Raw genomic sequence first — 12,000 nt, 5'->3', positions numbered from 1 at the left:
ATGAGTAAAATGCAGTTGTGGCCAAATTTTGTTATCGCATGAACCACGCACTGTAATTTTCATGTGGTCAAGAGGCACGAGGCACATACGATGTGCCTTAAAGAAGGAAGGGGAACACCAGGAACCTGAGTGGCTCACAGATGGGAGACAATACTGACTCCTCATGTGTCCCTGTTCCTCACTTACAAGCTGGAGCTGGGCTGGACTGACTCACTCTCTCCCCAACCAGGGGTTTGGGGTACCTAGCAGCTCTTGCACAAAAACCAGGCAACCTGATGACACAGGCTATCCCTTAAATTACTTGTGAGATGTTTGACTTGGAGCTATCATTTGACCACTGTCTTGTATGAAGCACTGAGTAAGGAAGTAAGACTCTAGGATAACACGTTGATCTCGGCCATCACTGGTCCTCAGATATGTTCTTGGTGAGTCCTTTCAACTTTCTGCCTCTCCCCCAAATCTTCCTCTTTCTTGCTTATGTCCAGCAATAGTTTTCAAGTCTGGATACAACCATGGTAGCGTAGGGGTTGCACGGCATTACAGTAATTTCATGGAGCACAAGCTGATAGTATGTGTGGGGAGGGACTTTGCTAAATGTGCACCTGATATAGCCAATGATACCACATAACCACACACTTAAACTGAATGTAACACTGGAACAAGTAGCAATCGCCATAAAGAAATGCCTGTGCTCCTTTGACAAGCCGTGGCAAGATACCCAGAGATTTTTGGTAGCTTCAGTAAAGTGTTACATTCCATTTAAAGGTGTGGATGTGCAGGATCTGCTGGGGAGATGGTACATATCGCAGCAAAATAGCTGTCTGAGCTGAGAAAGGGTTGGGAAACACTGCTGTAAAGTGTCAGATTTCAGAGCAGGGACAACTGCCTGTGCAGTGTCTAAGGCAACAGAGATAAAAACTTGATCAGGACTGCAAAGTGTCTTGAGAATACAAATGGTTAATGCTTACATACAGAAATGATATGGAGAGGTCCGTAAGGTCCAGAATGCAAAAGACAGGGACATCCAGCATTCCAGCTGGCCTTGCAGTTCATGTCATTTCTTTGCTGTTTGCAATTCCCTGGTCATACACCATTTCCCCCTCCCATGCTTCAGATGGAGGGCTGCTCACAGAACAGGGAACTATTCAATATTTATACTCCCTCATTCATCTAGGCACATCATTGTACTGCATTTAATAAAAAAAAGAAATCAATTTTTATGAGGTTTTTCTCCGTACAGTATCCATGGGCTCCACATACAGAACAACTATATCTCACAACACTCCCGTGAAGGCACCTGGGGAATGAGGCTGCCCATAACCTGGGCTGACACTGAACATGGACAACACAAATGGGTCTCCACCTTGTCACGCCACAAGTGACTTTTTGAGGAGCATATAGTATTTTATAACATTTCATTTGTTCACAGCATAGCTCTGATTGCATATGTTGGTGCTCGGCAACAGACTCAAATTGAACCAGAACTGACAGTGGCCACCCATGCTCTGGATTTCATCGATTTGTTAGGTTTCACCCAGGCTGCTTTTTTTTCCTAGTGAAAGAACAGCCGCACACAAAGACCTGCAGAGTCTTTTAGTACATACCAGCACTCCGGATTTCAGCCCTGCCCCACAGAAAACATCTCTCCCTACCCACTCGGTCCCCTTGCCATGCTGGGGCAGTGGGTTATGTAGGACAGATTCGGTGGAAATAGCACCATCTACTGAACACCCAATATCCTTCCTGCAGGGACTTCTTGGGGTTGGGGATTTTTGGAGGGGAAGGGTCTGTCTCCGCAGCCCAAGCGGCATTGAATGCTCAGCTCCTCAAGTTACTGAGCTCCTCAAATCAGTCTGAAGCTTTCCATCCCTGGGATGACTCAAGTTGCTTCTGTCACTTTGCTGTGATTCAAGTCATCTTCTCTGAAGAAACGCAAAATAATCCTAGTGATATATATACAAATGTATAAATACACATTTAATCCCCAAAGGTCTTTCTTTTTTGGGTTCATTCCCAAAGTCTGTGCACGCAATGTTGTGTCCCAGGCTGCCTGTCATGTCTCCATCATGCAGTACTCACTACGAAACAGATTTTGGGGCACGCTGAGGCACCTTTTGGCTGGCTGGCCATGATTTCTTGGCCTCTTACTTGGATGGGTCTGCTTGCAGAGTGGGAACCTTAATTCCTACAGACTGACTGGTGGAAATATCCACAGGGGACAGGGCTCCGGGCCACGGAAAGGGAGAAGAAACCACTCGGGGAAAGTTAAATGAAGGCACAGCTGGGAGATTCCTCTTCCATGAAAAGAGGGGTGGCTCTTGCAGGTGCATGGTGCCACTCAAAAGGACCAGCGGGCTCGGCAGGCGTTTGAAAACCGCCCGTGGGCACCCCACACGTGTTGTCCTTCCCGGGGGGTGGGGGCGGCGGCCTGGGCCCGGCTGCAGACCCCGCCGCCCTCCCCGCGCCCCGAGGAGGCAGGGCTCCGCGGAGCTCACCTCCGCCTCCACGCACCCGCTTTTTTTCCCCGTTTCTCTCGGGATTTCTACCCAGCCAGGCCCCCCCACCCCGGATTTTTCCACGCCTGACAACAAAGGAGGCGGCCGGGCGGCCTCGGCGCTGACTCAACGGCGGGCCCGCCCCCGGCCCGCCCCGCCGCTCCCCTCAGGCGAGGCCGGGCCGGCTCCGCGCGTGTGGCGGGGCTGCGCCGGCGGGCAGTCAGTCAGTCAGTCAGTCAGTGAGCGGGCGGCTGCCGGCCTCCCTCCTTCCCTCCTCCCGCCGGGCTCTTCGGGGTCTCCCTGCCCTCGTCCCCCGCGCTGCCGGGCGGGGAGAGCCGCCCCGGCGAGGTAGGTTTTGTGTCTCCTCACACAAAGGCGCGGCGCTGGCGGGGTGGGACGGGACAGCCGGGGGGTGGCTGACAGAAGGCGGCTCCCTGTGAGGGTCCGCGGCGTGTGTGTGGGGGGGTGTCCCATCACCGCACCCCCTCCCCGTGCTGTCGGGATGCCGCTAGCGGGAGGGCTTTGCGGGGCGGGAGGCGGCGGCACCACCCCCGGGCCGTGGGGCTCCCGCGGGAGAGCCCCGTCTCTGCTCTTTCATTCGTGAAGGGAAACCCGGGGAGTTAATCGTGGCTCTGCAAAAAAAAAAAAAAGGGTGAGGGGGCGAATTAGAAGGGTGCCCGGGGAGGGGCTGTGCGGAGCAGTGGGGAAGCTGCCGGTCCCGCCGGCCGGGTGCCCGCCGACCCCCGCGGCCGAGCCGTTAGCTGTTTCGTGGGTTTCCCCCCGGCTCGCCGGGGCTGTGGAGCCGGCGGGGAGTTCCAGCTTGTCGGCGGGGCAACTTTTATTCTCTGGTGACTCTTTTGCTGCGGTCGGGGCACCCCCACGGCCCGGTGGGGTCCGTAGTCTGCAGCTTGGTGGGGCCAGGGGCGTCTGGTGTTGGGTAGGAAGAAGAGGTGGAAAAGGAAAAGCAATTAAAAAATATACATATTTTATTTCCTATATGTCCTGCCCTGTAAAATGAGAGTTCAGAGCAGCTGAATTTCTGATGTGAATGGTGGATGTTTCCTTACAAATCTTTAAAAAAAGTAAAAGCTGGGAGTGCGGCAAGCCCCGGGGGCATGCGCTGTCTCCCTGCGCTTCCATCCCTCCCAGTACAGTTCTGTCAAAGTTTCCTTTGAGGGCCCCGAGAGTCCAAATGTCCAGATTGTCCTCCACATTGGGTTGAAAGGCAACGCAGCTGGCCGGTGTAACTGCGTGGATAAATGTCTTTTGGGGGTTCACAAGGGGAAGGGGTGCAACGCAGGAGCTCTGTGTAGCTTAACTACTTGTTTGCTTCTTCCGTTGGATTTTTTTCATAGCTTAATGAGTTCTGGCATATATCGATACTGTGCGAATGCGGTGTACGGCTGTGGTTGGCGTTGGAGCAAAGTCTGGTCCTGTAAGTTCAGGGCATGCTTGTAGCAAGCTCGAGAGAGAGGCAGGAACATGTGAACTTTTTGGGTTTTGCTGAGAATTCGCATAGTCAAACAAAAATGCAACAAAATTAGGAAAAGATGCTTCTGTGTGAGCATAATGTGGTGGTTGTGTATAGTTTGTGGTCGGAGTATTGTTGAATAACTCTCTGGCAGCAGTGCTGTTCTGCGTTGTGGTATGTATGTGTGCGCTAAATCCTGTAGCACCAATGAGGGTATTTAACTTTCATTGACTTGGCAGAGAAGTAGGAGCGTGGAAGAACCATTGTTAAAAATGGGAATAATTGCTTGTGGATCTTGTAGGCAATTTGAGAGGCATTTAAACTGTCTTTAATCTCCCTGTGGTATGAACAGGACACTGAGAATCTCTTGCTTTATTGATGTTTGTTTTCCTAGCAATATATGGACAGACAGTGTATACTATGAATGTGATAGCTGCTTGCTTATTGTAAGTGATATTTGCTCAGGGACAATAAACAATTGTTTGCTGGGCTTTATTAAAAAGAACCACAAACGCTCCATACCTCCTAAAACAAAGCCTTTATTGTCTTAAAGCAACTGTGGGCCAATTTCATGCTTGGTGTAGTTCCACTGATGTCAGTGGAGTTTTGCCAGGGATGATTTTGGCAAGTGAAGTGTCACTTCTGTTTTTCAGAGTCCAAAATGCTCAAGAGTAATGTTGCTATTTTGTCTCCAGCACTTAAGTATTGTTAATTAAAATGGTATGCTGGTGCTTCCCAAAAGTAAGGGGTAGAGGTGGGAGAGTCATCTCATCGGGTCCTCTAAATACTTTCCTGCTTGCTTTCTTCTTTCTGCTTCAGATCTGATATCCCTTAATTTACTCTCTTCCTTCTTTTTCAGTCGTGGCATCTTTTTTCTGTCTTCAAAATTATGCAGTTTCTCTGAACTCCAGCTCAACCTTGAGCATTTAAAAGTTTTGAGACTGTGTTGAACTGCCCTACAACACCACTGCACGACTAGGTAAGTGAGGAGCTGTGTGGCAGCTGCAGTTTGGAGATCTTTCTCGCACATGCACACGCCTCTTCTTTACAAGCTGGTTTGTGTGGTGACGATGGTCAGTGCATTTGCTGAAGTGGCAGATTGTTTGAGAGAGTCATGCAGTGGAACAGCCAGGCTTGAGAGAGACCGAGTGAGTAGACCGGGGTGGGGGTGGGGGAGTCACTGAGTTTTTACACAGTGCCATACTTGTGACATTGAGAAACAACTGGTTTTGAGTGCACCCCTTCATAACATCAGTAAGAACAGGAAAATCATCTAAAAATTGGAGCAGAAGAAAAATTGGGAAAGATAGAAGCAAATACTCTTGTTTACTAGCTGTGGAAAGAAGAGTGGAACTGTTTAACCACTAATTGGCTTTAACAGAACTTTGGCTCCATCAAAGTTTCAAAAAAAAGATTTTATTATGTTATCTTGTATGCAATTAACAGCATTAAATACACGTGGCCAACTCTAAGGCTGTTCTGGCACTGTGGTAGTTTTAAACAGAGTGAATTTCAATGCTCAGCTTTGCAGAGTCTCTGCTGAGCCATTCTTCTATCTGACATCTTTGCACTGTACAACTTTGGATCTATTTGCATCTCGTAAGTACACAGAAAGAGCATGTCAGACAACTCACAGCTGATATAATTCTGACGCTTTTGGAAAAAGCAAGCGTCAAAGAGCAAGATCCATGCACTGTCTAACTTTGGACGGGAAAAAAATGTGCTTAATGCTTCTTCAATTCAGTGACCAGTTTAAAGTTTATTCTGGTTTGGCCAAACCTAGCGTGTTCTTGAGTATCAGTGGAAGTATGGTTTGCAGCTTAACATAGGTGTTGCAAAGAGCCTGCAACTCTTCTGTATTTACTTAAAAGAGCATGTAAGTTGGGGTTTTGATGTTTAATATAAGCCAATGGAAGGATTCAGCTCTGAAAAGGGAATTGGTCACATGCTAACCTAAACACAAAGGTGCAAATTTGATAGGAAAAATGTTTTTGAGGAGAAGGAAAGATTATTTGGCTAGAACGACATTTCTCAGTGATACTTCCTCTTTCCACGTCTTGCATGTTCTTGTCAGGCTTATCTCTGTGTGCGCTTCATTTATATTAATCCTCTCAAAACCGTGCTGAAGTGGAAAGGTGCTGCGTCTTCCCACTGTGGGGAAGACACCTTCCCTTTACAGATGGGGAATAAAAGTACAAGAAGGTAAATGGGTCGTCCGTGACTACATGGGAACTGTGTGCAAGAACTTGAACTTTTGTCTCCTGAACTATTGGCTAGTGTTGAAAGAACTTCCCCCTGCACAAAGGAGCAGGAGAAGGGAAGAGTGAAGAGAAGAGGCATGGTATGAAAATCCTGAAGTTTGGTTACCTGGCTGTGATGCAATTAGTGGTGTGGTCAACTGCTCTTCCAAAACATGCATGTTGGTCTTTGTTAGACTATGAAAAAAAGGAGGGCTTTGTAATAAGTGCTTAAACAAAGACGTTCAGCATACATTGGAGACAGAAAAAACAGTAAGGGACATTTTTGTTCTCCTTTCTACACCTGCCTTTAAATAGTGGGTGCTGTTTTTACAGGTGGGTCTCTGGATCGATCATTGGGGAGTTCCTTCATCTGGCCCGTTGTACAGTTGCATGTGAGCAGGTGCCAGCAGAAGGGAAGAGGAAGGCTTTGCAGAGCCAGGAGGGTTGCGGTAAGACCAGGACTGCCTTTCTGTGACCCCAGCAGCTGGGTGAGGTGATGTGAGTGCAGATCCCCACCCTGAGAGACCAGGCTTGTGCTTCTTTTTACAGGTGGTTTCTACAGGGGTGGCTGCTCTTCTGCTATGCACAGACACTCACGTAGCTGCTGTTCTTGCCTGGGTGCTTTTTCGCTTTAGGGTGTCGGTGCGAAGGGCTCTGTGCGTTGCACAACAGCGGGGAGCTGCATGTGGCAATTCTCTTGTGGCAGAAATCTTACAGGGATTATATGAGCAGGGAACACTGGCATCTGCAAGAAAATGAAGGATGTGGTCAAACAGAACCTTTTCTTCCCCTTTCTATGTAACTCAAAAACACTGGAGGGTACCTGCTACCTCTGTGTTTCGTCACACAGGGAAAACTGAAGTTTGAAGTAACGCTTTTCCTTACAGCACTGTGTTTGGTGGTTGACTGTTACAATTGCAAAGTCCATCATAGTTTTAACTTTAGTTTCAAAACATGTTTCAGCTGGCAGCCTACTTCTCGTGTTTAGGCCAACGCTGTAAGTTTTGTGCAATGAAGGGTAGGAAACTTACAGGTAGGAGAGCAGCGTTTCCAAGTTGTGTCTATAAAAGAATAAGCCACAAAGATTTTGAAGCGGTTGTGTGCAGTGCTCTGTCCACTGGTCTGTATCACATTTTAAAATAACATTTGAAATCAGTAGTTACTCTAATTTTTTAGCCTGGGTCTACAGCTGAAAGGGCAGGGTTTGTGGTGGCTTGGTGCATTTTGCTTTTTAGTATAGATCTAGTCTGGCTTGGAGTTAACTGAGTCTTCAGCAGGTCATCAGCTTGCTTAGATGGGACAAGTATCCTAGTTTCATGATGAGAGCAGGGAGCACAAATGCAATAACCTTTGCCTTATTTAGCTTTATTTATCCTAGAAGCAAAGCTCCTGGATTTGCTTACATTTTTAAAATTTCTCTGGCAACATGAAGCCAGAAGGTTGCCTTTTGTGCAAATACATGCTCTTCTTCAAAGAGAGGAATAGCGCAGTCATTTAGGAACAGTGGGACAAATTCCTTTCTTTTAGATGAAATCAATTTCTTTATTTTTACATTGATACTGCAATTTCAGGCAGTGTATGTGCCTGCAGGATGAACTGTAAAACCTCTGTTCTGTCCTTTAGCAAATCTCAGCCTCTTACATTTGCTGCCATTCTGTATGAGCTGCATTAGAGTCCTGTAGAGAACTATCTTTATGATGATGAAGCATGAAATGTGCTCTTGCGATAAGGAGTGCTTTAATGTCCTGGACAGCAACCTTGCTGCTTGTGGTGGTGGGATAGGTCTTATTTTTTACCTTGTACCCAGGAATTACTCACCTTTCCTGTAAGCTGGAGAGCTAAAACCCACAAATGCTTCTGGAGGAGAAACTGCCTTCATGTTTGACTTTGATTGAAGCAGTTCCTCCGCTTTGCAGTATAGTATATTTTAGGGAGGGGAAACTGAGTCTTGAAACTGTTTGTTATTGTGTAGAGGGAAACCCACATTAAGCTGCTTTTGCTTACTCGAATATTAAGAGTTCTCCTGTCCGTCTTGGATGGATGTTCAGTTCACCATGCTTGTGCCCGCTGGTGCTAGCTAACTCGCCAGGTCCAGTGGCATCTGCTTTGAGTGGGAGCCAAACGCTGCCAGTATTTCAATAGCAATGGCATTCAGTGGGTCTTTCGGTGGGTTGGTGAGAGGAGGATGATGATGGGAAATAATAGAATGATTCTTTTCATTCCTTGCCTGTACAGTGAATGGGCATTCATAAGACCTCATGTATATACACAGGCTTTTGTTCTGGTGCTAATACTAAAACAGAGTTCACAGCTCTGAGTAGTCAAGACGATGTGATGAGAAGTGGGTCAAGACCATTCGTGTGTGCATAACTGCACTCCTGATCTAGGCCAGTGCCTGTGCTGGATGCTTCTAAACAAGCTGAAAAGATTTCAGGGGAGTTGGAGTTTATGCTGTCAGATAGGTGAAGTGCACCGCTAGCTGAGCAGAGCACTTAAGGATGGGGATCAGAATGGATGGTCTTGAGTCACTTTGCACGTTAATATGACCATAGAGGAAAAGTTTTATTGTTTAGTACCTCTGAAGAGCAAGGAGTTTAGTCTGAGCCAAAGGAAATTTTCTTCTTCCTGGCAGGATGAGTTGCTGAGCAGCCCTTCAAATATGTGCACCGCTCTGCCGTTTCAACTGAAATACATCTCTCCTACCTCAGTTTCCTCTTAAGTGTCATTGGGGAAAATGATGACTTGCTGAGTATCCCACTGTGTTGCTGCTGTGTCCTTCAGACTTGCTGCGGTAGTTGAGCTCCTCGGTGCCCTTCAAGGAAGAATGGATGCCTGGGCTCACCCTGAGATGCAGTTTGGGACTTGGCTGTTGGTAGAGGAAGAAAGCCAATTTTTATCTGAAGCCACTGGGGTTTGTGGGGTTTAGTTTTGGAGAGAATAGGGAGGAGTTTGATTGGGTTATGATAGTCTTTGCATTATATTATGATCTTTTTTTTCATCCTAGAGCTTTTCGAGGTAACTTGTCCTTGAAGATGAGCTATGTCATATAACGCAAGCTGTAATACACGTGTTTAACACTCATAATACCTGGCATATCACCGCTGCCCCCTGAAAACAGTATGACAGAAATTTATAGCCAGGTTTGGGTGTCTTAAGAGAATGGAGGAAGGGATGGGGAAGGAGTCGTGGTGGTTTTGGGATTTTCTTTGGGTGGGAGGTAGTTTTTTGGTATTTCTAAGAGTAAACCAACATTTTCTTCCAACCTTTGAGGCTCTCCTTCTATGTAACGTGTAGAAGCAAACTGGAGCACTGTGGATTGTAACCAACTGCCCAGTTGTGCTGGCAGTAGGTTTTGCGAGGTGAAGAGATGACCTTTTGTAGGTGGCTGCTAGGGTAAGGGCGAGCAGTAAGCACGGCTTGCCTTGCCGCTCTCCCACCTTTCTCCTGTGTCCTTTGTCACAGTGAGCTGCGCAGTGACACACCAGCTGATCAGAAATGCTCAGGTGCAGGGAGTCTTGTGTAATCTGGAAGGAAGCCCTGGCTGTGCATGGGGTTGTCCTGTGCGTGCTATTTGTTACCACAGATAGCAAGTGTGGGGAGCAGGGTGACTCTCAAAAGACAGTCTAAGCATGCCCATTACTCTTCATTTACCTGTTTCTTCTTTCAAGTACAAGAAGGCTGAGCAAGGCATAAACTTTTTATGCAAAACATGAGCGAAGATATTCTTTCTTTTTCAGAAAACACCTTAAAAGCTAGCTTTAGAATTCAAGAAATTCAATGTATCTGAAAAGCAGAAAGCATGTATCTCTTGGGGTGAAGCCGTATCCCATTGAAAAGATTTACAAAAATATTTTTCTGAAGTTGCAGCAACTAGAAAGCCAGTCTTGAAGCTTGTTATGAAGACTGTAGTTTGTGAATGTCCATGCCAGTCAGTCTCAGGTGGAGTATTTAGTTTAAAAGGCTAAAGCACGTGTTATGGATGCCATTGTATCAAAACACTCGCTCTTTTGGGGAAGCTCAAATCTGAGTTCTTGGGCCTGTCTTGCTTTCTCTTTAGTTAATGACTGATGAAACTGAGTGAAAAGAGGGGGAGGTTGGAGGCATCAGCTGGCCGTGTTATATGCTACATCCTTTTCCTAATTGTGCAAAAGAGCCATACCTTCAAAGTTTCGTTTATAAACCCGAGAATTTACTGAATGTGCAACGACTTGGAATTTTTTTGCACTATAGTATGTAAGCAGAATAAAAAATTTCCTTGCTTGAGGATGTGAGGGCAAGTTAGCACATCAAGTTAGAAAATGTGTGCCAACTATTGTTTTGTTTTCCAGTGGCCTGAGGGCCCTTCCTACGTAGCACTGTCCCAAAGAGACAGTCTCAGCCCTGAGGAACTTACAATTTAAGTAGGGAAGAGAGAGTGAGTGAATGGACATTAGAGAGACAAAAAGGTGAAGCATGTTGTGTGGTTTTTTTTTTTTTTTGTGACACCAGCTCAGTGTTTTTGCAAATCTGGAGTAAAAAAAATTCTTGCATCAGAGATCAGTTTTGCACTGAATGCAGCTCCTTTGCTGGAGAGCCAGATTTATACTGAAACTTCCAGTGTAGATGTAGCTTTATGTATCTATATAAAGGTGCTTCGTCAGTCATGTTTATTGCATTACAGGAACAAATTTTAACACTGTAAGCTGCCCTATAGGGATCTATATACTTTCCAGCTGGTTAAGGTCTACTTTTTCTCTGTAGAAGCACTAAAAAGGCATCTACTCAACCTTGTTAGCTGTTTCCAGGTAACTAATAGAATTAACAGATCCAAGACAACATGTTCCTTTAGCTAATGTAATCCATTTGTCAGCTTCAGCCAAAAATTACTGCAGGGAGGAGAAGCACAGGTCTATGTAGTAAATCTCATTTTCAAAGAAAACAAAAAAAAGTTAGACCGGTACTTTTCACTAGAAAATTTCCACAACGGATGTCACTTTTAACGTGAAATTTTATAGCAGACAACTCTAAAAATGGGGGCGAGTTTGAGATGCAGTCAGAGATCGGTCTGGTCAGTGATGCTGGTAACGGAACTGGGTGAAGAGTTTCAAAAGAGGGGAAAGTATTTAAATCTTGAGAGACTTCTTAGATGCTGTAGCAGTGGGCCATATGGGTACCTAAGTAGCTAAATTTTCTGCTCAATTTGTAATTCAAATATCTGTTTGGTCTCTTGCTAATCTACTGCCATGATTTCCTATGGCTAAGTAGTTCTTCCTTTCCTCAAAACTGTCACAGTGTTGCTGGTGCAGCATGACTACAGACAGCATCTGCCAGGGAAAGGAGCTCATTTCTGTGGTGCTGAGGTTGTGGTCGGCTCAATCTGTGATGTACTTAGCTTTGCACCCAGAAGGATGCGGTTTTATAATGGTATGCTAATTAAGGTCTTGGTGTCTGCCGTACAAAATTCTTAATTGCTAAAGTATCCTCATATCAGTTTTCAGTAAAACTGTTTTTCGGAGCTTTTTTTTTTCCCTTCCTCAGAATTATGCAAGAAGAAAGACTGTCTACCTACTGAAGCACAGTGCTGTCACCTGTTTTACTTTGCTGTGTTTTTTCTGTATTGATGGAAGGCTTTTTTTTTTAATGCTTAATTCTTTTGACTGCCATCATCTGGTAGCATACCGGGGGAGGGCTGCATTTGTAATGCCTGTTCTGTGCACTGAAAGGCAAGAGTTTAGTAATGAACTTTAAGGTAGAGGAGTGTGTGCTTTCAAAGAGCTTATTCCTTCCAACATTGACTGAAATTGAATTATTGAAG

The 12,000-nt window shown here is 45.9% G+C and overlaps 1 protein-coding gene across 3 annotated transcripts in view; it reads left to right on the top strand.

Annotated features, from left to right (window-relative positions):
• The first annotated feature begins 2,715 nt into the window (after positions 1–2,715).
• FAM107B (family with sequence similarity 107 member B) overlaps positions 2,716–12,000 on the top strand; it is a 63,504-nt gene continuing 54,219 nt past the window's right edge. Inside the window, exons 1-2 of one of the 3 annotated variants that reach the window (XM_076356661.1) lie at positions 2,716–2,843; positions 6,540–6,655. The gene's annotated coding sequence lies outside the window, so the exon portion shown is untranslated. Of the gene's footprint in view, positions 2,844–4,825; positions 4,946–6,539; positions 6,656–12,000 lie in introns of all 3 variants that reach the window. The other 2 variants (XM_076356511.1, XM_076356735.1) reach the window with 2 other exon arrangements.

Source organism: Aptenodytes patagonicus, chromosome 1 (assembly GCF_965638725.1).
Source record: "Aptenodytes patagonicus chromosome 1, bAptPat1.pri.cur, whole genome shotgun sequence".
Taxonomy (NCBI): Eukaryota; Metazoa; Chordata; class Aves; order Sphenisciformes; family Spheniscidae; genus Aptenodytes; species Aptenodytes patagonicus.
The sequence above is the reverse complement of the archived record's forward strand: the minus strand, read 5'-3'. Positions and strand labels throughout refer to the sequence as shown.